Here is a 24,253-nt window from a genome sequence, read left to right on the forward strand (position 1 = left end):
GACACCATTGGCAGCTTGAGAGGCGACAATACAATCTGAGACTGTCTAGTGTAAAATTACAACTGTCAGACAGATCAAGTGCTAATTACAAGCATGCATGCGTCTATTTTGAGGCATGATCCATTTACATATCTGAACCAACTCATTCTTACTTTTACCTGTCAACAACAAACCGAGAAACCAGCTCCTAATGCCATCAGGCTCAAATGAAACATAACGCCATCTATCATCTACCTCAGAGCACAGCGGCACGTCTGCTCGTGAGACAGTAGACTGTGGAGGAACACAAAAACAGGACGTGGTTTGCTGGGATCCTGAGAGGGGGAGGAAAAATGGGTCAGGTGGCTCAGTGCTGTTTCGCGGCCTTTCTCTCAGTCTGCCTGTCAGTCTGCTGGCTGACGGAACAGCACCGACTGTCATTTTAACAGTTAATAATTAGGCTTCCTCCCGCCACCAAACTGGGTGCCACCATGATAAAAGCCAATGGCGCGGTGGCTCTGACGTTATAAATAGTCTGAAGGGATGATTAATGAGAGCGACCAGTGAGCTAAAGCAGCAATCTGAGCTCAGACAATGACCGTCCGCCCAGCTGCCTTGAAAAACAAGACAAGCTCTGTTCAGGATTATAATTGAGGAAAAGTAGCAAAATGTTTCGTAAATTAATAAATAAATGCTAACTGACAGCTTATGAAAACTTTATTTAACCCCCCATCACTCTGCAAGCATTACCATTCTGACACATTCAGCTGAGAGGAGGAGGTCAGGGCTAGTCTTCAAATGTACACAGCATAAGCAGTGCATTTGTCAGTAACACCGCTCGGAGATGTGTGAGAAACTGAGTGAGAGCCAGATAATACCCAGCAACCCCCCACCCCCCCGGGCATCATCACAGCCAAAAGTTTCTCCTCACAGGGGCATGCCAAATCCTGCCTTGCTTTTTAAGAGTGATTTTGCAGCTAAACAAATAGAGGCTGAGGCAGTGGTAAATGGCGCAGCAGGGAGCCCTCCCTCGGCCTGGGAGCACCACACTCACATCATCGAGAGCTTCACATGAGCTATGTGTGTTTTTCTTTCCCTAACAAAACAAGTAAACAATGTTTATTCTCTTAGAAATGTAACCTTAAGACACTGTGAGAAAAATTATTCAAAACACTAGTATAGTAAAGCGTGATGTTCCGTTTTTAATCCATCTGTTGCAGTGCAGCTGCAGCATTTCCCTCAAGATCGTGGCATCCTACATTCCTCTCTAGGCTGTTTCTTGGTCACTGAAAGATGAAAACAGGGGCTATCTGGTGATAATGATAGGGAATGCTTTGATCGCTGATACTGTGTCTGTGCATTAAGCGCACACAACGCCCACTTTCATAGCTGATGTCATCTTTAATGTTACCTTTTCTCTATTGTAACTCGCGTACATTCAAAACATGTCACAAAACAGTCACAGTGCCACTGAACGACAAAGCAAGTAAACATTTGTGGTTTCCCAACATGGCCAAACAGCTAAGAATTATCTGAAATATTTTCATGTGTTCTCCCGCTCCCCCCTGCCCCCCCTCCTCCCCACCCACCCACAGCCAGCATGTTTCCATTTCATCTGCCTTTTACTTAGCCTCCACTTTTCCCCTGCTCTCTCTGTCTCTTTCCCTCTTTCAGCCATCAACTGTACTCCTTTTAATGTCACTGACAGGGGGTTATTTGCACCCATATATGTTTTCGCTCCAATTATACCATGGCAGCACAGTGCTGCCAAACATTTCGGTGCTGTGTTGATGGTCACCTCTTTGAGGAGTCCTTCCTGCCGCTGTGCACTATATTTTTCCTCTTTTTAGATTCTCCCAGAGAGGACTCTGTCATTTGGCTGTCCTTGGTCCAAAGTGTTATTTAACACCTGACAACAGCAGCAACCACCATCACCACAACATCACTTCTGGAATTATTTCCTGTGGGGACCTATTCTTAAGTTCGTCCTCTGGACATGAGAGAAAGCCTATATGGAACAACGAGCTCTGACAGATATGCTGCACTAGCAGTCAAACAGCCACACCTTTTTTCCCTCCAAGAAATCCACATACATTTCAAAAATATTAAAAGAGTGAACATCTTTCTAACAATTTTTGGGCATGTCACAAAACAGTCACAGTGCCAGCCTACCTCAAATATTTTCATGTATTTTCTCTCTCTCTCTCTCTCTCTCTCTCTCTCTCTCTCTATCTCTCTCTCTTGCTAAAGCTAGCTAAAGCCTTTTCTAATTTTTTTTTTCCAGAATAAGAGTTTAGAATAATAAGAATTCAGGCAACTGAGAAATTCACCACTGCTCTGTGTTGTTTCACATGTCTATCACCTCTTTGCATACAAATACCCATGCATCAAAATGGTGATTAGCCTTGGTGATTAGACTTGGTAATAAGGAATAGTTTTCTTCTGGCAAATAATATGTACAGTCCTCTAGCTAAAACATGATGGTCAGTATGTGTCTAAATCAGGTGATTTCTTGTTATTGAAATGAACAATGTCTCAAAGCAAATTCAACCACATAGTTAAGGAGGATTAACCAAAAAAGGCTTGAGGGTATGTCACATTTCAAACTTTTATCATGTCAGATCTTTTTCCACCTTGTGCAATTGCAAAGTATACTAATAATGTAAAAAACATTCAGAAAATTTTTTAGGGAAAAAAGGAAAAATAAGAAACATTTACTTATTACCTAGTGTGCACACCTCTAAACTAATACTTTGTTGAAGCACCTTTTGATTTTATTACACTACTCTGTCTTATTGAGTAAGAGTGTATTAGCATGGCACATGTTGACTTGGCAATATTTTCTCACTTTTTCTTGCAAAAACATTCTAGATCTGTCAGATTGTAAGGGCATCTCCTGTGCACAGCCCGCTTCAGGTCACCCCACAGATCTTTACCCCACAGGTCTGGGCACTGGCTAGGTCTTTCAAAAATATTGATCTTCTTTTGGTTAAGCCATTCCTTTGTTGATTTGGATGTCTGCTTTGGGTCATTATCACACTGAAAGGTGAAATTCTTTCATCTTCAGTTGACTAGCAGACACCTGAATGTTTTGCACTAAAATCAGCTGGTATTTGCAGTTATTCATGATTCCCTCCACCATGATAAAACCTGCAGTTCTTGCTGAAGAAAAGCAGCTCTAAAGCATGATGCCTCCACCATCATGCTTCACCGTGGGTATAGTGTTCTTTTTGTTGATGTGCTTTTCTTTTTTTTTTTTTCTTTTTTTTGCACCAAACATAACTTTTGGAATTATGGAATTATTATACCTTTTGGAATTGGTCTCATCAGACCATAACACACCTTGCCACATGTTTTAGGGTGATTTAGTTGGGCTTGGATGTTTTTTTGTGAGAAAGGGCTTCCGTCTAGCCAACCTACTCCATAGCCCAGACATGTGAAGAATACGAGAGATTATTGCAGATTACATGCAGAGAGTAATCAGTACTTGTCAGATATTCCTGCAGCTCCTTTAATGTTGCCGTTGGACTGTTGGCAGCCTCCCTGGTATGTTTTTGTCTTGTACTTTTATATATTTTGGAGGGATGTCCTGCTCTTGGTAATGTCACTGTGGTGCTCCATTTTCTCTATTTGTTGATGATGGCCTTTATAGTGTTCTATGGTACATCTAATGTTTTGGAAATTTTTTTGTACCCCTCTCCTGATCGATTTCTTTCGAAACTGAGACCCTGTTCAGGCTTGGTCAGCTCTTTGTGAACCATGGCTTCAGCAGTCAAATGAAACCAAGAAGATGTCGAAATATCTTACAGAAACAGCTGGTGAAACATTTTGGACAGGATGATCAGTGTATTATCATTGTTATTATTTTGTTTTCTGGGAAACATGTAAATGTCTTATGTAGCTTCTGAACGGCAATACCAGATTAAAAAATAAGATCTTTAATAAACAAAATAATAACAATTCACACACTGATTATCTTGTTTAAAATGAGCCCGCCGGCTCTTAATGTGGTGTGTTGCCTTCTTGAGCATCAGTGAATGTTTGCACCTTTTGTAATAGTTGTGGATGAGGCCCTTGTCCTAAGTGTGAGAAGATGGATCTCAACATCATATAGCCACTGTTGGAAAGGGGTCAAATATACAGATGCTTGAAAAGCAAAGAATGAGCATGACCTGGAGGATTTTTCTGAAGAACAGTAGGGACAAACAAGGGACTCATGAAGAACTATCGCAAAACATAAAAACAGTCAATGATCAACCAGGTACAATACACAGTTTTAAGTATCAAGCGTATGTAAACTTTTGAACTGGTTCATTTGTGTAAATTCAGTTATAATTTTGTCTTGTGGACTATATGTAAACGTCTGTTATATGAAATAGCTTATTCAGTGCAGAACTAAATAAAAAACAAAATGCAATTTTTATGATCCCTCTTATTTTTTTTTTCAAATTATTAACATTTTGCAGATTCTGCAAGGCATAGGTTAACGTGTGACCACAAGTGTATATGCTGTAATTTCACATTGAGGGTGGGAAAAGTTCTGACATGATTTATCTTGGCTTAAATTTTTTTTTACACAGTAAAAACCTGCCATTTTAACAGGGGTGTGTAGACTTTTTATATCCACTGTACTTACATAATATACGTATGTTTCCCATAGATATTTATTAATGTGTTGTTTTGTATTAATGTATTAAGTATTAATGCTGAACACAATCACATTAACAGGGTGCTCAGTTCATAATGGTAATTTTCTTTCCAACAGGAAAACATACTCTGATGTAGTTATGATGTTCAGTAGGAGACACAATAAAGTACTGTATCTCTCACTACATGAAGAGGCTCATTTACTTCATTCTTCACCATCGCTCAAAGCCAACATTCTGATCAAAGCAAAGCAAAACGCTGTCAGGGGACTGGTGTCTCCAATATCCAAGATACAAAACCATGCAATCAATAGAGCAAAACCAGACAGCATTCATAAGTATAGCTTTAAGCAATCCTTAGTGCCAATTGCAAAGGCTGCAACTGAACCATTGATGGTGCAATGAAAAATGCATGATTTTAGCATAGCTCTTTTATCTGTGAGTACAGATCAATAGCAGGAAGGGGTTATGGAATCAGAGCTGTTTTGTTATCTGGGCTGTGCTAACTAAACATGGTTGTTCTTTAAAAATACACTGGGGTTTAATACTGAAGAACACAATGTAGTAAGCACAATAGAAAGAGAAGCATGTGTTTTAAACTCTCTTTTCAAATTTAGCTCCAGGAAAATGGTCAGTAACCGTAATGAGAAAAGTCATCCAGTTTATAGAAAAAACAACAACAACAAAGCAGCCATTTGCAATCATAGTTCATTCATTTAAATGATTATTTAGATAATTTACTTTATTGCTAGACAACATTTAACTTTTTTCTGTTTACTTAAATCATAAGAACATATCTTGAATCACTAGTGACCTCATTTCCAGCCTCTACCTCATCCATTTATTTTTTTTCAGATAGATGCCTACCTCTGTATATTGTTCAGCCTTTATGCTTTGAATAATTTACCAATACAGGAACTCCAAAAACTGTGAAAAAAAAGCGATTGACAAAAATAATGAGTCTATAACAAATTGTGCATCTCACTATGTGTTTGATATGGGCTAGTGCATGACAAATGATCTGTCGGTGAGTATTTATGGGCCAATCTGCAATATTTAAGTAACAAAGAATATATTACAATATAACAAAAACAGAATTTATTACTTGGTTATTAATAACATTTTCACAGTTTTGCATGAGTCATGAAGCTTGTAAAAGAATTTGTTTTAGATTTGTTTTAGATTTGCACACATGCATTTAAGGGTTATGTCTAAGTGCAACTTCTAATGAACTACAAAATCTCATAATTTCTTGGTAATATTTTTGTTATAATTAACAGTGTTATTTTAAAACCCAATCTGATGAAAGCAGTCTGGTAATGTTTGGGGAAAGGAAATCATCTTGCCCTTTATTAAAATACACACTGCAGGTTTTTATATTAGTTAAATCATAATGTCATATTTTACACTTTTCACATTCTCTTATCTGACATCATAGATAAAAAAAAAGCACAGCTACACATGACTGACCTGACATGTATGATAGATGTTCAGCTCAAAATGGAAATTAAAAACCTGAGCTCATTCATCATGATGAACATTAGTCCTAGTTAGGCACTCTTGTCTAATATTAACCTTGAACACATGCTCTTATATACTTACCCTAGCCAAATTAATCAAGTCGTACTCTAAATCAGCTGCAATAATATTCTGTGAATAATTATCTATTTCACTGCTCATCAAGCGTGCCAAGAGCTGGAAGTCCTAGATATTCTCCGCTGAAACAAGCTGACACAAAATGGAGAACCTACGAAAATAAATTGTGCCACCAATAAGCATAATTATATTGTAACTCCACTTTTTTTTTTTAGAAGACCTAACTTTTAGCACAACATCTGGAGCCTGTCCATGGTGGACAGCAAAGTCAAGCAGAGAAAAGCCAGAGGAAGTCAGGGTCACGGCTACTCCAGTCCTGATGAGATAGCCATCAGGTTTTCTTCCCTGCTACTGGAAGCCTAAACAAGACCCGTGTTTTCATTTTCATATGCCACACTGCTTTTTTTTCCTGACAGAGATAAGATGTATAAATTATGAGCAGCTGACAAAGTCGACTCAGTGCCCGAGGCCACTCATCAATCATGTCCTGTATGTCAGCAGGTAAGTGATGTGGCCCCTGAAGGCACAACCCACTCTTACAGGAAGGGGGGATGGAGAGAGACGGAGAGAGAGTGACAGGGAGAAGGGCAAAAGTGCCCTCAACAGCTGATCCGTATTTAACAACCTCTTTAAAAGCACAACAACACGAACAACAGCCTTTCTGGCTGTGAGTAATGTATGCACTCTGTTTAGGCACTGCAGTTTCAGGGCAATTGTTCTGCAAAACGTGCTCAGACAAATTAGGAAGCGGTCCTCCATAAAGGCCAGCGGCAGACCACCCACTAGCTTCTACAGAGATGGAGCAGACACAAAAAGACACTTTTTCCCCCTCAATCGGTTTTGTTTTTATCTTTCATGTCTGTTGTGGAGGAATTGTAAAGCGCCGTACAGACCTTGGTCAGGAACCTACACACTGAAACAACGTGATTCCTGGACAAGAGCCTGATGAAAGCCAAGGCTTGCTAATGAGCATGTAAACAACAGCAGCGAAGAAGACACGAGCCACTGTGAATGTTCACACCTACGGCATGCTTCAACCACATGCCTCTGCTATCTGTGCCAAATATTCCACCCCGCTTTAAAGTGCAGCCCACTGCATCACTGAGTGCCATGTTTAACAAAAGCTCCTCGCCTCATCCTCTGAAGAATGTCGAGCTTGTTTGACAAAATGGTATGCATGTACAGCAGGAGGAAGGACAGGATCAAGTTTCATGCTGAATGCTGAGAGCAGAGATAAAAGTAATGAGACAGCTCTCAGGGGGAATGACAGGTAAAACACAGATGTTTACACAGCACATGAGCTGCCTTATTTCATCCTGCTCTTATCCCCCCCCCTCTCTTTCTCTCTCTCTCACTCACTCCCTCTCTCTCCGAGGGGATACAGTGTGGCCTCTCCGGCTGTGTGGCTGAGTGAAGGATCAGAGTGTGTGCCCAGAGCGCAGTAGCAGAGTTGTGACATGCACTTCAGAAATGCACTGAGGTCACGCCGTATGCGGTGCAGGCCTGCAGACACGACTCTATTGACACGGACTGAGAGGGAGTGACACAACACCACATAACAACAATAGCAACAACACAGGTGCCTACAACATGTCTGTTCCAGTATATTTCTCTGGAAGCATACCGGAGCAACAGGAGCGATGCAGGTGGTATATTCATTAGCAACAGCTTTCATCGCTTGGTGATGGTTCGTGTGATGATGCAGAGAGCTAACAAAAGCAGTGAGGGAATGTCAAGTTAACATCCATAAACAACCACAACATGATATCACAGCCATCAGAACTCTGGTTAATCAGTACACTTACAGAAAAGAAATACTTGACTTGTGTTTGAATAAAGCACAAAGAGGAGCAAGCATCAAATATTTGTACCAGCTAGTAATGGCTCGCATACGAAATACTGCGATGTACTTCACTGTGGCTCACAGACAAAAAAGGTTTATTGTAAACAGATCTAGGTCAATTACTGACATTTATTTATTTTAAGATAAAGAAGATTTGAACATACAATTACTGAGATTTATTTATTTGAGGATAAAGAAGGTTTAAACATACAATTACTGAGATTTATTTATTTGAGGATAAAGTTAACTTAAAAGTGCAGCCAAAAGTAGAAGCGTCATGTTAAAGAAAAAGAGGAGACAATGTGGAGATCAGAGATGCATTACATAAACATAAACATAACTGCCACAATGGGGCTTTTGAGTTCATGGCACTCCCTATTTTCAAAGAGTCAGTATTCTTGTAAGAGCCTGTTTTTCTTTTTCATTTACAGTGTTCCCTGGATATCCCGAGAACACTGTACGTATGGTGGGAATACACCCTGGATGAGATGCCAAGGCACACATTCACACGGTTATTCACATCCAGGGGCAATATCAGTTAAAGGAATATCAGTCATAATTTAGCTTTTTTTAAAAATTACAATTATTTTTTAAGATTATAATATCAATATTTTTAATATTATATATTTAAGATTGTTTAATATTACAAAACATAAAGCAGCTATGGGAGAACTTCATTTTGAGCCACTGTCTGCACTGAAATATCAGAAAAAACATCACACATGCGGTGAGCTCTACAGCTTGTACACTGCTGAGATGTTTCACACCAAACGGGTTGAGTTGGTTCGAGAGGCAAATCAGTGGCAAACAGGTGCTCCAAAGACAAATTAACAGTCCCATCACTGTTCCTGATAAAGAAAAACATGCAGAATAATTTGCTGTACAATGAGTGATCTCCAAGATAGTGCGTAAAAAATTCTAAAAGATTAAAAGCAGGCGCTTCTGGCTACAAGCTGACAATGGAGCATGTATTCTGATGATTCGACATCATTGTGAATAATGGGTGAGCTGTGAGACGAGAAGCATGCATTATAATGCTCAATTGTGAGACAAAAGGGCCATTAAAAGGAACAGTCATGTCTTTAGAGCTCAGATATTATGTTATAGTGGCACGTATGATTGCAGCTCCCAGCAGGCTGTAAAAAAGCACATTAATTTCGAGTTAGGATATGAAACCACTGGTATATCGCTCAGTGTAAGACAGATGATCAGATGCCTTTAGGTAGTGATACTGATGACATCCTAGCACTTAGTATCATCTGTAGGCATGTATTATTTCCTGTAGTGCAGGTTATGTTACTCTGATGAATAAGAAAGCAGAGATTATCAGTAAAGAATGTAAATAAACACTGTTTACATGAAGTGTTGTTAGGTTGTGACAGATTGCATTGCTCTACCAGTACGTCTAAACAAAATGATTTTATTTAATCATCACTTGAACTGTACAAAAACACAAACCATATCTTTTACAAAACTACCCAGCTGCTACGTGCTTCTGGAGACACCTAATAGAAAGCTGTGCTACTTAGAGATAGAGAAGAAAGATTCAAACCCTGGATTCCTGCTTCACTTCCCCTGTGTGTGCAACACAGTGTCTTTAGTATTGTCATCATCATTACAAGATTTACTTACTGTTCTATAATATAGAGCTTTTATAACACATTCATAAGCAGTGCATAAATAAGGAATAAAACAGGATTGGGTGGTGTGATGCTTTTACCACCCTGAAGGGGATTATTTTCCTAGAACAGCACAACCCCAATTTTTTTATTCCTCTTACAGCACAGCAATTTGCCAATGATTACAATTTTTAATTTATCACGGAATGCCATCATAATTTTTATCAGTTTATAGCTACGTTGGAACATCAGCACGTACGCTACACCAGCTATATAAATAAACAGTCGTTTCCTCATCAACCTCGTTTTTTCTCTAGCTTCAAGTTAATAAAGCAAAAAAACTTAAAGGAACAGCTTTATACTTCTGACTGTTAAAAAAATCTGACACTGGAGACTCCTTCCAAAATTTGCCTCATCACAAGACACTTCACCTTATCCACGATTATGCACATTTAACAGAAATCTGTTTATGCATTGTGTTCACCATTTCAAGTAGCTGTGTAAGTTGTTATTACAGAAACAATAACATATTAGAACTAGTGCATTAATGAAAACCTGTGATTTGCCTTACAGCCAGAACTACTGTCTGAGCTGCTGTTATAGAAGGTTAATCAACTTTCTGACCTTATATTTAATGTACTACAAACATAAAAGTAAAAAATAAATCTGGACACTTGAGATACATGTAAACAACGAGCTAGTGCAACCAGTTCACACAATATTGATTCATCGTCTTATGTGCAGTTCAAGAGAGAGCAGATGAAAAAAAGCCAGCCACCATTTTGACTGGGTTCCCCACAGGGCCATAGAAAGCAATCACTCTCAACACCAAAGAGAAGGAGGCCTGTCATGTCTGGCATGATGAGCACAAAGCCTGGCCGCAGCCTGAAGTGCCGCAGAGGCGTCCGGTCCGAGAGAGGCCTGGAAACAAACAGCCTCTCAACTATCTGACACACACAGACAGCTCAAGCCAACCCCACGCACAAGACAGATGTCAACCAGCCATGACATTCATGACACAAAGTATGAGTTGGGGAAAAAAAAAAGACTCAATACTGATGAAAGCAGTGGAGTTATTTTTCATGATCAGAGTCTGTAGCAGAACTTGTTATTTAGATGTACTAGATGTTATAAATCCTTTTATCACAGCTTTTATCTGGTGAGTTCAGCACAGCAAACTTGAACAAAAGCTCTAAGAATCAACAAAATAAATCCACAGAGAGGACACATTATCTTTCAGTGCCCAAACAAAGAGCAAGCTGGAGAGCTGTCTGGAAGGCAGATGACAAAGGCTCTCAGATGTCTGGAAATCCGATGAGTTATGACAGGATATGGTAAAGCTATCTGATGCACCGGCTGCGGATTGCTTTACGGGGAGAAAAGGGCCAGCTCCCCTGTGCTTTTGGGCTGAGGTGTGATGAAAGCAGGACGCGCCACTTATCACATTACCTTATACAAGCTTGTTGATTGATGCTGCCAGCTGCTAAACACAAGGCTGCAATGTTTATTGTATAACCAGTTACATACTGCATGTGCATGCCAATATCAATTCAAGGTCTGGTGAATGATGTTTTGTTCCATGTCATAATTCATGCTTGCGTCTGTGACTTCTTTTTATTCAGCAGGAGAGAACAAGAAACCATCAGGTCAGTGTTACTAATTTCAGAGGCTGGAGTCTGGTCCTGTCTGAGCAAAAGCATGTTCCCCTATAACACCTGCTTCCGAGAGAATGCTCTACCTCTCATCCTCTCATCTGTCAATAGAGCAGCAGCCCTGCGCTCTCCATGCTCCAGTCCAGTGTCCTGAGGTCACTGATCAAATGCAACACCCTGCACATCCCACACTGAGAAAGCACAATCCGGCACAAGACAAAATCTGGGCTGCGTTTGAGGCAAAGGCAACACCAGCATCAGATAACAACACAGCGGATACAAAGGCAACCTGGGGTATCACTAGAGAAAACAAGAAAAACAAAGTGTCTGCGTATTCTATTACAGCTGCCATGAGTTCACCTCAGGACTTTACATCAGTCAGAATTAATTTTTTAGGATGGCATGAAGCTCATGCCTGCTTAATGTCTGCATATTACCACGGCTGAATTAGTCCTAGTAATGCCTTAATCCCAGCTATTAGCCATGCCTGTATTATTCAAGAGCTAACATTTATATGACTAAAATCTGCCTTGCAGTTCAGGCCGAATTAAAATGTCGAAGGTTTATGGCGCCTTGGACCCATTTCAAGCACTTAAATATGTGACAACCTTATTCAGTGCAGAGGAGCAATGAATCTGTCAGCTTCCTGCCCAGTGCCAGTTTCCCGAAGGTCATATACTGGATATTAATAGCTAGCTATGAATGTCAGAGGTCATGACCGGCATCAGCACCTATGTGGTGTGTAGTTAATTAAAAAACAAGATGAAGTCTATTCCATCACCGTACAAGATAAAACCTTCCTGCTTACTGATGCCCAGGAGCAGCAACACACACACACACACACACACACACACACACGGGTAAGGAGTATTCTCCGTACAGCCTGGGTCTGGGGCTGCACAGCCTCAAGCAGAATGAGCCAACACACAGCGGTGGCCATTATTTTAGTTAATCAGCAATGCAGCAGAAATTCTGTCCTTCGTGAGGAATGAATGCAGTGTGAGTGTCACTTGACCTGGCTGACCTGCGGTTGACCCCAGAGCCAGCAGGAGGACTGTGTTGTGATGGCTTCATACCTCTCTCATTTCACATGCTGAATAAAGAGAATGGAGTTAAGCCCAGTGTGAATTAGGAATGCAGAATGCCAACATCAGATATATCGCTGAAAGCTATAGATACCAGACAAAAAATGACAGTACGCTAGTGGAAACATTAAGGAAACTTCTATGTGCATCCAACAGATATGAAAGGACCTCTTTTGATCAGGCTACAGACAGACAGGACATTAAGCTTTAATGAGGTGCTCTGGTCCAGTTAATCTCCTGTGGCCCTGTCTGTTTGTTCTCAGGTGCAGAGATGTCAAACTGATATGAAAGATGCAGCACTCCGCTCCACCTCTGGGCGTACACCGGCTGAAGTGTCAGTTCTACCTGTTAGGGCAGGTCCGACCCTCCGCTAGCCCTCTCAAACATACACTATACATCCGCTTGACTCTGCAAAAAAGAGCAGGAAGAAAAACAGACGTGGAAGGATGCTATTACAGCCGTTGTCAAATGGTAATCATGCCCCTGTAACACAGACTTACTTAAGTTTCTCATTAATCACTGTCTGACCTGACACCCATAAACTCACTGCATTGCAAAAATAGCCACCAATTAGACACTCATTTTCTTCCATCTCCACCGTGTGAGTCTCTGTGCCTGCAACTGTAAGAGTTCTTCACTCTCTCCAGACCCCAGCAGCTTGTTTATTTACTGCTGCATCTTTTAATAGCCAATGAACTCTTTGCAAATAAAAGTCAGCACTGTCACACTGCTAAACAGTTTGTTCGATTCCTTGTCCCATAAATGGTGAAATATTAATTGACTAATGCAATTCTGTAATGGGAAGATTACGCTCGCCGTAGACAAGGCACTGAAAGTGTCTATGTTCATTTCAACTGTTTGCAACGCTCAGTTATATATGAACCAAGCAATGCTGAGGTGACAGGTTGAGAAAGGTTCAGATATGTGATGCCACTTGGTCAAACAAAAAGCTGTCTAAGCAAATGGATTCTTCAGAGAATTACGCTTAAATCAACAGTTAAAAGAATTTCAACCTATGAATCTCTGTCAACAGCTGTGATTCGTTCATTCCATCTTAACATAACAGGAGGTCAAACAATTCTCAGTTGAATCAAAATAAATAATGCTGACGAGGGCCTCTTCCTGTCGCATGGTGTCTTAATGATGCAAAGTTAACACACACTAAATAACAGTGTCTCCTAGGGTTGACAGCCTCAGAAATAATTGACCAATATGTTGCAAGCTGAGCTACAGTGGGCTGAGAATCCAATCCTGCAGCTGACAGGATGCATTGAGCATGCCACTAAATTCTGCATTATACACAAAGCAGTGGCAGGTCAGGGAGCCGACTCCTGCAGGCCATTATGTGATGCCATCAATGAGGCTAAATTACCTGCCTCTCCACAATATGCTCCAGTTAACTAATTCCTGACAGCTCGCTGTCTCACAAGAAAAGCACTGAATTCACTAGCTGTCAGCTGCATGATGGACTATTTCTCTCTTCAAATTCCTCCTTCTTTTGGTTGACATCTCTTCTAGACAAACCTTCAGCAAGAGCCTGGGGTGGGGGGTGGGGGGGTGGGGGGGTAGCGGGGATCTTAAAGTATTATCAACCAAAAGGCAGTCAAAATGTTAAATACTAAAAATAAGGGCAGATGAGCACTTTGGTTAAAAGTAAAAAGTGTATTTATTGCAAATCATGCATTATAATCATGATACCAATCAGAAACTTGCTTTAACTCAAGCTGTCTGTAACAGTAGCCCAGATCACAATAAAGATTAAATGCAGAGCACACTACCAAACCGTGAATTCCTTAAAAGAAAAAAAAAAAAAAAAAAAACACCACCTACCACAAAGCACAACACTGTGTTCTTCACAAAGCCATGTCAGTGCCTGTCTGATTTGCCTCTTCTCTCTTCTCTTTTCTCCTCTGTATGTGTGTATGTACGTTTCAGAGGTGGGCTATCATCATCTCAGGAATGACAGTAGGTGGAAACGCTATCTTTCATTACACACAGCATAAATAGTGTAATCTATCAGGGCTGTCAATCAGAATGATTCATTACAGGCTGTCAGTGAGGAGAGTGACATATTAGAAAAGTTTTGTTAACAATGCCTATTGCGAGTGGGGCCTGCCACAGAGGCGAGTGATTAATGTGTTGTCAGGCTGTAATCCCACACCGCTGGCTAATGAGGCAAGAATTTATCATCTTTACAGAGTGGCAGATGTCAGAACGAAAGGAATCCAAGTGCTGGAAACAATATAGTTTTTTTTTTTTTTTTTTTACTGGGCCTGATGTCTCTGACAAGCTTTAAAAACCACAAAGAAGCCTTGTGTAAGCAAAAACTTGAATAGCACAACCTTCTTTTGGAGTCCTTGTGAAACTCTGCAAGTCAACAAATATTGCTGTGAGGAAAGAGTTCCCATAGGTCAAGTACACTTATTTTATCAGTCCCTGTTAAATGTTGCAAAAAGGAGCTTTTTAATCCTCAGCTTGGTTTTATGAAGGCTCTCTCCACCCTTCTTTGCTGGGTGTGTAAAGTTGGGGATGTGGAGTTGGGGATGGTGGCTTTCTTGTCACAGCAGCAGAACTGAGCTTGTTTGGGTATCCCTGGCTTGGGTAATGGATTCCCCGCTGCCTTGCTGGCTCCAACACCCCCGGAGGTCTCAGACTGCTCGCCCCCACAGGAGCCTGACACCGAGTGAGAAAAGCTCCCAGACCCCTTGGGAAAGAAAAGTCCTCCATCTCTGTCGCAGCCACTTTCTCATCACCCTGCATATGCTTAGTCTTGATTGTTAGAACACACTGAGTTAAAAGTTCAGAAAAAAAGAAGATGATTTTATTTAAAGACTTAAATACACATATATTTTACCTTGTATTTTCTTAATGTTTACAATATGCACACATTCAGTATTCAGAAAACGCCCTAATTACTCGCTCAGGCGATAACTGTTATATTAAAAAAAAAAAAAAAAAAAAAAAAAAAAAAAAAAAAAGCTGTTACAAAAACATGGCATGTAAAGCTGGTTATTCTCTTGTTGATGCACATCTGTCTCCGAGGTCAGAGATATGTTTATCCTTGAACTGACTGAGTGGGAGATAAATCTCTATCAGCGTCCCCTCACCCTAATGAAACTGAAATTAAGTGTTACAACAGTAACAGAAGCGACCAAGCCTATTTGCATGTGTATATAAATCATGATGACACAATTAGCATTATGTGATACAATCAGAGGGAGGATTACTTTAAATTTGCCTAATGATCTGGCTCCATCTAAACTCCTGCTCTGGCACGGTCGCGAGCAATGTGGTGCACGCACACTGAAGCCTTTCAGAATAAGCCATCTGTGTTTAATTAGGCTGGCAGCATCTTACAATCATCTGAGGAAAACTGAAAAGTTAAACTGTAATTAAACTATGAGAACTGGCGCTGTGGGACGTGCTTGTCTGTGCCTCTGTAATTGCAAAAACATCACTGAGTGAGTATTGTATCTGAAGTGAAACAGCAACTCACTTAGCGTTAGCATAACTCAGCCTGTCCACAGATAAGACCCAGACAGGGAATGGAGGCTAAATGCTGTTAGAGGATTTGGATCTTTGGATCAGTGTGTGCCTAAGTTAAACGTTGGCTCATCTTTCACAACTGACAAGTGAGAATGTGGAAAATAGACTGTATTCCATAAAACCCACACATTTGCATCATATTTGGGATGGTCTTATAAATAAGTGCAGCTAATCTAGCAACTTTATTATTTACATAATAATACACTTATACAGACTTTGTTACCGCTAGTAATAAATCCACAGTTATTAATAAAGTTTTTATTAAAGTCTTGATTCTCTAGCCTGCTAACACATTTTATTAAAAACAGCTTTGTGTTATATCTCATCTCAAAAAGCTGCACAAATGCAATTGACAGATGGAAATACAAACTCCAAACTGTTCTCACTCACATTCCATGAGGCAATACAAATGTAAAACATCATCATGACTGCTCAAACAAAATTCCACAAAAACATCTGCTTGTTTTCAAACAGAATCCTATAATATGCCACTTGTGTAATAAGAGTGACGTGACACTGAGGTCAACCACTCATATCTTTCTGTTTTGTACTAGCCCATAAATCAATTGTGGAGCTATTACAAACAATTATCTGTGCTTTAAAGTTTTACGGTCTGTTTATGATGTGCAATGTTATCTGATTTATGTGGACACTGTGAGTCATTGCCTCTAATTGTGAGTGTTTTTTTTTTTTTTTTTTTCATGAACAATGCCCTTGCGGTGACCTCCAGAACTCCAGCTGCCAGAGCAGTTTCAGCAGCTTCCAAACACCAGATCTGTCCTGAACTCAGTCCCCTAGGACAGACGAGGAAAAGCCCAGCCTGTCCTCAGCTCTCTTTGACTCGACACGTGGAGGAGTCGCTGCTCTTTTCCAGCTGGCTTTGCAGCAGGAGAAACAACAGCATGGTGAGGAGGATGTTTCTCAGGCCTGTAGATAGCATGCGTAAGTGTGAGTGGGATGGAGTGATGATGTTACTGTGTACTCATCTCTGAAGCCTTGAGCCTTTCTGTTTATGTAGTTCATATCATGAGGAGGGCACTGAAGCTAACATTTCCCACAACCTTAAACCCCCTAGCAAGTTGCTCAAAATACAAAGTGCATCCTGTATCAGTGCAGACATACAGAGACGCCGAATATGAGTAGTATTACTTAGGGCGTTTTCACACTTGGCCCGAATACTCAAGTCCGCGTCCAGGACTGATTCTGGGGTTGTTTGGGGGAGGCGCTCATAATCACAAGTTATCTTTCATACAGAAGAACCAGGGATCACAATTCCATACATCACTTTTGTAGACACAGGTTTGCAAAAAATGCACTAGGTTCAAGTGTTTATTTTTTATTATTATTTTCCTTTAGTACCAAAAATCAAGTTAAGAACGCTTTTGGATGCATCCAAAAATCATAGAAATACCTTCAAAGAACAAGTCATTCTCATATAAGATTTTTAGCCATGCAGACTGAAACAAGATGTGTGTTTTTCACCATGTTCTCAAAGAAAGCACCACAAAGATGCCCTAATTACAGTAACATTATGCTCCATTCCTATGTAAGTGTATTTTATTGTGTTTGGCCTATAATGATACGTAATAGTGATAATATGGGCCACACCACACATGGCTAGTCTACACTGCAAAACTCTGTAGCCTTATAAACTTTATGAGTTGTGGCCATTTGCGATTGAATGTTCCATATATTGATCATAATAACCTTTTCTCCACCATCGAGAAACCTGAAATCAGAAGTAACACGATAAGATAAACCAATCACATTACTCAGTGCATTGAGAGTGGAGAGCTTCCATACATGATGTGTACCATGCCAGATTTAAAGCAAGTCCTAGGCCAGTGTTTTCAAAGGGAACAGGGATTGGATCTCTGGACCATTTCTGGGCTCTAAAACAGCTTTCACACTCCATCAAATGTACTGAAATCTCAGGGCAAGCGACCACAGTTCCGGAAAAAACTCTCAAGTGTGGAAAACGACCTAAGCGAACAGACTATTCTGCTGTTTAAATTAGCATCAGTTTGACACGTGTTGGTGACAGTTCATCAGGCAGTAAAAATAAGGCACTTCATCTCATATTCTGTTCATGCATAATCTCAATACCAAGCAGAGATATGTCACATGCTACTATCAGCTTCACAAATATAGGTACATCTGTCTGCGAAAAGTGGTAATAAACTTCCGTTTCCAAGCAATTTATTTAGTTGAGTTGCACTTTCCAGCGTGAATGATATTTTATAGCTGTCTCTGAGGAAAGATTTATCCCATAAAATGTTTCAGCAAACACACTGAAGGCACAGTGGCACTGAGCTCTATAGCCCCCTGTTTATTATGTTTGAACACTTCAGGGAACTCATAATTCTCACACAAGGAGATGAATATGGCATGAGCCTTTACCAGCCGTACATGAGAGATTACAAAGAGAGAGAGGAGGAACAAGCAAAGAAAATAGTTTGCCCTTCTCATGCTCGAAAAAAAAGGAAAGAAAAAAAAATCACTTGTGTTCTATGAGGCATTTTCAGGTGGTCTGTCGCTGCCTGGTTCTGTTACGCTGTTTCTGTGATATGAACTCCTCTGCTGAGAGGCAGATTAATATGAAAAATGCACAGAGGAGATCCACTTCATAACTTTCCTGGCTCTGCCAGTGTGGATTACCCAGAGCGCCGTCTGTGTGACAAGAACTGATGGGACCTCAGTCCTGGCTCCAACTGCTCCGGTCTGCTTTTCATTACCCATGAGGAGGATGTGGGAGAAACCTTGTACCCCTACATGAATATCAAGTCAAACACTTCATCCAAGCACAACCTACTTGACATTTCAGAGACATTACACTTTTATGTACCTACCAAACATTATTTTGTTAAGGGAGTGGGAGCAGTTACTTCATCCTCTGTAAAATGTGTTTAAGATGCAGATGTCAGTGAAACATTCACAGGGCTGAATCCTGACCAACTGATGCCTGCAGAAAAGTGTTTGTGCAGGTTGCCAAAGTGTTGTCAAAGTATTTTGACAGATATGGCTAGTTAAATGCAATACTTTAACAACATTCATGGTACTTCAGAAGACACCGAAAAAGCAGCCTACACACAACCACATGTATTTTTCCAAAAGATGCCCAGTCACTCAATGTGGTTTCACGCCATCGCGTTCCACGACCTATGAGTCCTCTAAGAGAATTATCACATTATAGCATTCCTGCATGCCCAATTTCCCCCAAAAAACACAGCTCAAGGCTTTCCAAGTACCTCTTCTTAGCTCTGACTCTGGGGAGGGATCCTAAATAGCCTTTTCCAATTCCCTTGTTTTCTGCACATGCTTGTTTAAACCCTTTATTTACAACACTCACTCTCAAGAAATCCAATAAAAAGCATTCCCAATTATGCTGTCCTCATAACTACAGCTCACAAAATGACCTTCCTGCTTTGCAACACACATCAGCAATGCAGAGACACCAACACGAGCAAGACAGCTCATTTTCTACCACTTCCATTAATACATAGTTTTGGGGCCACTGGAGCATGCGGGAAGGGAAAATCAATGCAGAAGAGAAAAGGATTTGCAACAGGCTATAATAAATGTCTCCTCGAGCTAAAGTGTGCAAATGCTAAATATTTCAACACGCTGGAAAAGCAGAGCGTCATTTTAAACCAGGAGAATTGTGTCAAGGCAAAAAGAAAGTATCACCATAATGGTTTAAAAACAATAAAGACGCTTTCTGTTAAGCAATCTGGGCTTCGAACTCTCTGGATACAATTTGAGAGTCTTGGAAAAGGTCAAAATGTTCAAACGTTATGGTATTCATATTGTATTAAAGAGTGCTGGAGTTTGATGCAAACCATGTGGTGTTCCAGCATGTAATGCCACAATGTCATGATTGAAAAGCGGCTTCAATCGTGGTCACACTCAATTTTAATGTGATTCAAAGCTCTCAAAAGTTCACAGAAACCTCTAAATTGTATGATTAACCATTTCACTGACACACACAAAGGAGCCATGTATAAGCCTTTGAGTAAATCTGCTGCTGTAACAGACACATTAGGCCAGGGCTTCCCAAACTTTTTTGGGTAAACGACCCCAAATGGACATTATGAATTTTCTGTGACCCCAAGCCTTGACCACCCTAAATTTTTTCTCCAGATTTAGAATTTATGACTACTATAACATGTGAACATTTTATTATGTCAGTAACATATGTGTTACCTAAGTGACTAAACATCAAAGGAATATTAATTGCACTGGCTTTCCTGTCTACTGCGAAGGGTGAGAATGCATTTCTTGGCACAGCTTTTCGAGCGATACATAAGAAATAAAACACGACAGGGTGTGTTGTTATAGGAAAATAATCCACACCAGGGGTGGTGGGATATGGCCCCGATGTGAAGCAGAGGGGTCTGGTTTATACTTAACACTTGACTTTGCATGCATGTGCAGAAGCAGGCACTCTTGTTCAGGCACTCACCTGCCTATTATTTACATCAAAGCGAAAACATTCCTGTCTATCAGGTTTCCAAGTTGAACTCTAAAATGTTTAGTGATTTCTATTCTATTAAAACTTTCCCCTGTCGTCCTGACTGTTGTCATACTCTCATCTCAAATTAGAAACTCTGATCTTAAGGATTTATGAAGGATTTATGAATCTAGAAAATCCAGAAGACTGGTATGCAGAACAGACCTTTCAGTAGGTTCAAGGGCTACATTAGAGGTTTTTAAAATTCAAACACTAGCTGTAAGCGGAAAACTGGTTAGCGTTAGTACTCATTAATGATCTAAAATTGTACATAAGTACGCAATTGGGGACACAATGCTAATCTGTTTAGCAGAGGTACCTGGACAGGAAAATATTCTATCCATTTCTATTGCTAAACTCCAAATACTAGTGCAGCATGTCAGGATAGTGAAACGACTAAAATAGTATGTACACTCTTCATTTAATATAGTAGCACACAAAATTCATCTTCATCGACCGGGCAATATTTCTAATAATTATTTGAAAAATGAATGAATATAACAAAAAAAAGTGGTATCCCTAGTTTGGGAACCTTTGCATTAGGCCATGCTTTGGGCCATAGAGTTGTGCTCCAGCCATTTTTATACAACAGAAAATGATCCAAATGCTTTCTAAAAAAAAAAAAATATCAGTTTAACCCTATTCACTGTGCTAGTTACTGAGGGTGGTGTTTGTAATAAATTCCTCTGTGATAAAACTCTCACATTCAGACAGCAATAGAAAGCTACTAGAAACTTGCTTATGCCATTTTAATTTATATGTAAATTAACAGGGTATGAGCAAATTTCCAGCAGGTTATTTTTCCTGTTTGCATCACAGCAATACGATCACATTGTCATGAATTTCACAATCATGAAATCATTATAATAAAAATACAGTAATGATGGTGTGCTATACAAAAATAAAATAAGGCTTTATATCATTTGTAACTGTCATTATAATAAATGTAATCAGCCTGCAGAATTACATTTTTAATTGGTGTGCTTCCTATTTTCTTCCAACAGGCTCCCAGTGAAGACACGATGCAGGTGACGTTAACCATAGAAGGCTTCCACAGCATCCGTCATTTTCTGATTACTTATTACGACGTTTTGTGGATTTAAATGCAGGTTTAATGGAAGTGTATCTTTTCTGTGACACATGATATCAATGAGAAAAAAGCTTCAGAAATGCCTTTTTTTTTTTTTTTGCATCATCATCATGGTTGTTCCCAGCAGTTTTCAAAACAAAAAGCCGTGCCCATGCACTAGGTGCACATTAAACATACTTTAATTTCATTATACAGAAAGGACAATGCTTTCAAAAGAATATGTAACATGAGTTGCAGAATGTGGTCTGGCCTGCGTCTTTTTCATTTTCCACATAACCTATTAAACTACATTTTCAGTTGCCAAAATATACGGAGTGAAAAAGCAGCATTTATTATATTACAAAAATAAAAGTTTGCAATAATGTTCCAGATTTATGCTTATTTATGCTTCATTTCTAAATAAGACTTCAACTGCTCTACAGCTACAGCTCTTCTACCCTGTGCACTGCACTGAAGATGAATGGGAAATTTGTGAAAATGAAAGTGCTAATTACAGGCTGTTGTAACATGGTTAAAACCAGCGTGTCTTTCAATGTAAGACACCCCGCTGGATGGAACATAAAAGCAAACACAAATAACTAATTACGCCATCATCTTCAGGCGGCTGTGCTCGGTGCTAGCTTGTCTCCGGTGCTTGTTAATTGGTGACCTGCACTATTGGTCAGCAGACAATCGGCACGATGATGAAGCCAATTAGAGTTGGGGAGTACACATGGCCCACAGAGCTTGTTGTGGCTGCCACATCATGTCTTATCTAATTCAAAACAAACGCTGAGGTAGAGCTGGCATGACAGTTGTAGCGGGCACGAGCACGGGACTCTCTGACGTGGCCAACTTTCTCAATCTGCCTCTCAAAATGGACCTCACAAAGGCACCTATTGTGCAGAGGAGTGCGCCTTCAGAGCATTAAAGCAGAGTTTAATCCACTTAAGTGCAGGGCAGAGTGGAGAGACCTGACGTAGTTTTCTTATATATCTGCTTTTCCTTAGGTGTGTTGTGAAAATGGCTTTAAACAAAAACATGGATTGCTCCAAGTAGATTTACTACTTTGTTGTGTTTCAAGTGTATTGCTTTTTATTTATTTGATTGTGAGGCTCCGACAACACATATTTCATAAGTTGAAAATCCACTCTGTGTGTCCAGGAGTGGTTTAGTTTATTCCAGTGGAATAGTTACAGAACACATCACTCCCTAATTTCTGACTAACCAACTCTAAACACGCCAGAATCAGGCTCACTCATCACAGTGATTTGCTTTTCTCTTTCGCGACTTTAATGTTGAATAAAATAAGCGACTTCAACATCTTGAAACCAGACAATAACTGCTTGCCCTACTGTGATGATGAATGATCTGTTCCTTTTGCACTTTAGGAAATCCCGTGTTGACTCACAAGAGCAGCTCCTATCAGGAGACCGCTTTGTTCTTGCCAAAGCTACCACCATATTTACTTCTCAAATCCAGCATGGAGCTCTGGGGATGGTGCTGCGATAAAGCCGAAACCACAACATAAATATTTTAAGACTGCACAATTACATGGAATGAAATCTTAGTGAAGTTCTTCATTTATATGATAAGAGAAGAGGGGGACCTAAGATTAGAACTAAAGGAAATAAGATTAGAAAATTGTTTTTGAATAGTACAAATATCTGAAAAACAAGTATGTGGGAAATAATTGTGTGTGTAAAGCGACTGGGAGTGTGATGATGTCCAGTGTATCCAGTCTGAGGCCTACATGTGGTGTTGAAAGAGAACAGGATAGGAGAAGCATGTCTTTAACAAAGCAGAAGCCATTATGGTAGAGCAGTGTGTATATTAAAGAAGAAGTCCACTCCAAAAAACAAAATATGTTTATATTGAAATATTTGTGATATGGTCATGATTCTGGTACTAACTTGTTGGTTCATGCTGTATTTTATTTTTTAGCACGAAATTAGGGGGACATTACTAGCGCAGGTACAATGCTGTTTAATAGGGGAAAAATTTCAGCTCAACACAAACAAATGATAACCGTTAGGTTTAACTGTTAGAGCCTAAAAACAAAAGAGCAAAAGCTTCTTTTCTCACTCACCATTTTGCAGTAGCATTTAATGTCAGATTAATGAGAAATCTAATGTAGAGTTAGTGGAGATGGCAAATGTTGGACTCCAGAAAGCAATGCAGCTACACAAAATTGCTCTGAGTTACAGTAGAGACTGTATAGGATTTGGCTCGGCTAGGTAGCGATCTATGAGGTGACAAGCAAAAAGGCACTGATGTTGGTATGAAAGCTGAAGGTTTGGAATTCTATCTGTCTGAGGCAAAGCCAACTCAGAATTCCATTGCAAGACAAATCATAGATGTCACTGAAGATTAAATATTAATTTTAAAGATTAGATTGGATAGGATGTTTTCTTTAAAATGGAGTGATTGCGCTTTCTTTCACTCACCCAAACAGACAAACAGACAGAAAGGCAGACAGAGAGAGCGCTATGTAAGAGGAACCACTAGTAACTGTTTGGAGTTTAAAAGATTATTGTGCACAGTCTTCCTAATAATTACACACTGATGCAAAACTGCAGTGATCTTCCGGCTGTTTAGATGTAACCTTCACAATGTAATTAATTTTGTACATCTAATACTGCCCTAAGGCACAGGATCAGCATCATGGGTGTTCTGTTATTGTAATGAAAATGAAAATAAGTAGACAC

At 39.9% G+C, this 24,253-nt stretch overlaps 1 protein-coding gene and 1 long non-coding RNA gene across 3 annotated transcripts in view; one reads left to right on the forward strand and one right to left on the reverse strand.

Annotated features, from left to right (window-relative positions):
• lrmda (leucine rich melanocyte differentiation associated) overlaps positions 1-24,253 on the reverse strand; it is a 229,505-nt gene that overhangs the window by 52,024 nt on the left and 153,228 nt on the right. The gene's annotated exons all lie outside the window — the stretch shown is intronic.
• On the forward strand, positions 8,448-24,249 carry LOC128318009 (uncharacterized). Its single transcript, XR_008301410.1, has 3 exons — positions 8,448-12,891; positions 14,356-14,385; positions 16,697-24,249. It is a non-coding gene; the product is annotated as an uncharacterized LOC128318009 (long non-coding RNA).

This window comes from Pangasianodon hypophthalmus, chromosome 3, assembly GCF_027358585.1.
Source record: "Pangasianodon hypophthalmus isolate fPanHyp1 chromosome 3, fPanHyp1.pri, whole genome shotgun sequence".
NCBI classification, from domain to species: domain Eukaryota; kingdom Metazoa; phylum Chordata; class Actinopteri; order Siluriformes; family Pangasiidae; genus Pangasianodon; species Pangasianodon hypophthalmus.